The sequence below is a fragment of the Dipodomys ordii genome, unplaced genomic scaffold, assembly GCF_000151885.1.
Source record: "Dipodomys ordii isolate 6190 unplaced genomic scaffold, Dord_2.0 Scaffold120, whole genome shotgun sequence".
NCBI lineage: Eukaryota > Metazoa > Chordata > Mammalia > Rodentia > Heteromyidae > Dipodomys > Dipodomys ordii.
In genome coordinates this window covers 2,368,050-2,372,241 of record NW_012267336.1, presented here as the reverse complement: position 1 = coordinate 2,372,241, position 4,192 = coordinate 2,368,050, and the positions used below count along the sequence as shown (strand labels likewise).

General features: G+C 55.8%; 1 protein-coding gene across 1 annotated transcript in view; it reads left to right on the top strand.

Moving 5' to 3' along the window:
- The first annotated feature begins 1,110 nt into the window (after window positions 1-1,110).
- The window catches only part of LOC105995740 (ras-related protein Rab-44-like), a 19,184-nt gene continuing 16,102 nt past the window's right edge, over window positions 1,111-4,192 (top strand). Inside the window, exon 1 of the mRNA XM_013029579.1 lies at window positions 1,111-1,161. The gene's annotated coding sequence lies outside the window, so the exon portion shown is untranslated. The remainder of the gene's footprint in view (window positions 1,162-4,192) is intronic.

The following is a 4,192-nucleotide window of genomic DNA, read 5'->3' as shown; positions in this document are numbered from 1 at the left end:
GTTCCCTCCCCATCCATGAGCATTCTTTTTCCAGATAGTCTTCCTCATGAGTTTGAGAGAATCAAGCAGGGATTGAACTCCAGGACTTGCGTTGTTTTTTTCTTTTTTTCTTTTTTTGTCGGTCGTGGGGCTTGAACTCTGGGCCTGGGCGCTGTCCCTCAGCTCTTCAGCTCAAGGCGTAGCGCTCTACCACTTGAGCTACAGCGCCACTTCCGGTTTTCTGGTGGTTTATTGGAGATAGGAGTCTCACGGTCTCTCCTGCCCCGGCTGGCTTTGAACCGCGATCCTCAGATCTCAGCCTCCTGAGTAGCTAGGATTACAGGCGTGAGCCACCAGCACCCGGCTGTTTTTTCTTTTTGTTTTTGATTTTGGTGTTTTGTTGGCCAGTCCTGGGGCTTGAACTCAGGGCTTGAACCTGTCCCTGAGTTTCTTTTTTGCTCAAGGCTAGCACTCTACCACTTGAGCCACTTCTGTCTTTTTCTGCTTATGTGCTACTAAGGAATGGAACCCAGGGCTTCGTGTGTGCTAGCGTGGCAAGCACTCTACCACTAAGCCACCTTCCCAGCCAGGCCTGGAGCTCTCGAACTCTCGAGTTCTCCAATCTGTAATCTATCTGGATGTCCAGTTAGATTGTTTGCTAAAGATCAAGTTAGATAGAAGCCTTGCTTTCTCTGAGGATGAGGCCCTAAGATAAGGAGGTGTGGAGGGGAGGGTACCCAGAGGCATTTCGTTCGCCAGCGGTAGCCACCACTGTCCCCCTCCAGCCTCGGCCTGGGTGAGGACATCCTGGCAGGAAACTGGGTTCAGAGACTGGAGCGCAGCTTCTCCCTCTGCTTGGGCAGGCTGGGAGAACGCTGGAGTCGTCCACCTCACCCTGTGAGCCTCTCCTTAAAAGTCTCCCCCTCCTTCAGCCTCCTCCCAGCCCCCTCCGAGCTTTCTCCTCCACTGCCAAGACTCCAGGAGACGGGGTGGAGTGTGGGGGGTGCCAGGCCAGGGGTCCTTCCAAGAGGAAGTGCCACAGATGAGCACAGGCGATTGGCTGGCTGGGGAACGGAAAGGGAGATTTAGCAAGAGAGATGACTGTTAACAGCCCAGCGTGCGGAGGCCGCTTCCCTGAGACCAGGAGCACAGCGCAGGGCTGCGCCCCGGACCCCCAGAGCGGTGAGGACCACTCCAGCGGGCCGTGTGTCTCCTGCTGTGACAGGGGGAGGGCGGGAGGGCGGCTGGGCCCCCATCCCACTGTTTGTGTCTTTCTATTTTGGAGACAGAATTTCACCACGCAGCCCAGGCTGGCCTCCACTCTCCATCCTCCTGCCTCAGCCTCCCGAGCGCTGGGATGACAGGCGTGCATCCCCACGCGTGGGCTGTGATGCGCTGAGATCCCGTGGAGGGCCCTGGGAAGACGGGTAGATGATCTCCCCTAAGGGGAGATGACCTTGGGCAAGTCCACTGGCTTCTTAGCGCCCCCATTTCTCTATCAGTGAGGGAAGAAGGGTGGGTGGGCGGGAACAAAGATGGTTAGGCCCTGAGTGGGGTGTCAGGTGAGGCCAAGGCCTAGAGGCGGAGCTGTGTTCCTGGCCTGTGACACCCCCGGGGGGCTGCAGTGGAGAGGGGATGCAGGCAGCCCCCACGGTGGCACTCTGGTGCCGGAGGACTGGTGCAGAGGGGCGTTGTCTGTTTCCCGGAGCGCTGAGGGAGAGGAGATGGCAGCTGAGCAGGGACGTGTGCACGCGTTTGTTGATTGACTGGAAGATGTCCCTCTGTCTCTGAGTGGCCCCAGGAGCGTGGGGGGGGGGATGCTGGTGACAAGTGTCACCTGATCCAGAGCCCGCTCTGGCTTTGGCTGCAGGTTCCTGGCAGGCCAGAAGGAGGGGAGAGGCGTGGTTTCCGGGGCAGCAGGACAGGTGGCTGATGGCGGAAGGGAGGACACTGGGCTCCTGTGGGGCTGGAGCTGGGCGGGACCCGCTGTGGGGAGGGACGTTGTCCTGTGAGCGCTGGGAGGGGCTGGGAGGGGGGGTGCCCGGGCTGCTGAGGTGAGGCCTGGGACTTGATTCTGGGACTGTGAGAATCTGGTGGGCTCAGCGATCCGCCTCCCCACCCCTCCCCTCCCCTCCTACACCCAGTCCCGAGGCCTCTGTCCCGGGCATCTTATCAGTGTGTTGTCACTGCCACCGGAAGTGACACATCAGGCACAGGCCTGGCTTCCATCACATGCCCCAGTAGACACCGAAGGCCTGTCCTATCCTCACAGCTGACGTGGATCATATGTTCCACAAGTTTTTTGGGGTTCTTGTTTGTTTTTTGTCTTGCCAGTCTTGGGGCTTGAACTCCAGGCCTGGGCGCTACCCCTGAGCCTCTCTGCGCATAAGGCTAGCGCTCTACCATTTGAGCCACAGCTCCACTTCCAGCTATTCCAAGTAGTTTATTGGAGATAAGAGTCTCAGGGACTTTGCTGCCTGGGCTGGCTTTGAACCGTGATCCTCAGATCTCAGCCTCCTGAGTAGCTAGGATTACAGGGGTGAGCCCCCCCCCCGCCCGGCTCCACAAGTATTTTTAAACTGTCCTGGCCCTTTGGCCTATAGCAGTGAGCAGGAGGGGACATCAAACATGGAGGGGTTGCAATCTCAGTAAAAGGAGGCGGAGATGTAGAAAATCAGGGGATAAAAGATTGCTCTAGAAGATGACAAGTGCTAAGAGAAAGTAAAGCCAGAAAGGGAGGCTCACCCAGGCAACGGGGAGTGGTTTTAAGGTTTTTAGTTTTCAGTTTTTAATTAGCTCATCCAATCCTCAAGGTAACACTGAGTGATAGGTATTATTCTCACATTTCAGGCTGCGTGGGAAAGAGGCCACGCCCTCCCTGGGAGGTGATGCCCCGCCCTCCCTGGCTGTGATGGGCGTGGCCCGCCCCTCCTCAAGCTGACACTAAGCTGGTCTTTCTGTCTGATTGTAACTCACCCGGCTGGAGCTTCCCCAGAGGCCACTGGAGGCTCATGGGCTGGGGTGGGCAGGGTCCCCTCAGGGGGAGGGTGGCCGAGAATGGACAGTGGCTTTCTGAGTGGCCCAGGGAGGAGCCCCCACATCATAATCTCCATGGAGCATTTGGGGTTGGGGAACACTGGTGACAGAAAGACAGAGGAACATGGGGACTTCTCTGTGTCAGCCCTGAATTTCATTCTGGCCTCTCTTTGTTTACTTAGTTTTTATTTTGCTTTTTTTTTTTGTTGTTGGTTGTGGGGCTTGAACTCTGGGCCTGGGCGCTGTCCCTCACCTCTTCAGCTCAAGGCTAGCGCTCTACCACTTGAGCCACAGCGCCACTTCCGGCGTTTTCTGTTTATATGGTGCTGAGGAATTGAACCCAGGACCTCATGCATGCAAAGCAAGCACTCCACCACTGAGCCACCTTCCCAGCCCTCCTACTTAGCTTTGATACTAGATTGAACCTAGAGCCTCACACCTGTCAGGCCAGGGCTCCACCACTTGAGCCACGCCCCCAGCCATTGCCTTTGTACTTTTCTTTTTGGAGGAAGAAAACGCTTTTGCTATGTAATCCAGGCTAACCTAGAACCTGAGATCCTCCTGCTACATTTCCCAAGTCTCGAGGATGACAGGCTTATTCTTGGCTCTCCACCCCCTATTTCTTTATTTCTTCATTTATCAGTTGTGGGGCTTGAACTCAGGGCCTGGGCGCTGTCCCTGAGCTCTTTGCTCAAGGCTAACACTCTACCACTTTGAGCTACAGTGCCACTTCCAGTTTTCTGGGCTGGCTTTGAACTGTGATCCCCAGATCTCAGCCTCTTGAGTAGCTAGGATGACAGGCATGAGCCACCAGTGCCTGACTTGTTCATTTTATTTTATTTTTTGCCAATCTTGGAGCTTGAACTCAGAGCCTGGGTGCTGTCCTCAGGTTTTGTTTTTATTCAAAGCTAGTACTCTACCATTTGGGCCACAACGCCATCTATTTGGTAGTTCATTGGGATTAAACGCCTCACAGACTTTCCTGCTGGGGCTGGCTTTGAACCGTGACCCTCAGATCTCAGCTTCCTGAGTAGCTAGGATGACAGGCGTGAGCCACCGGTGCCTGGCTTCGTTAATCATTCTTAATAGGGAAGGAGAGAGCTGTGCAGTGCTGAGGCTCATTACCATTGTCAGCTAGGAAGGCTGGGGGCAGGGGGGGAAGTGGGGTCACCTGAAG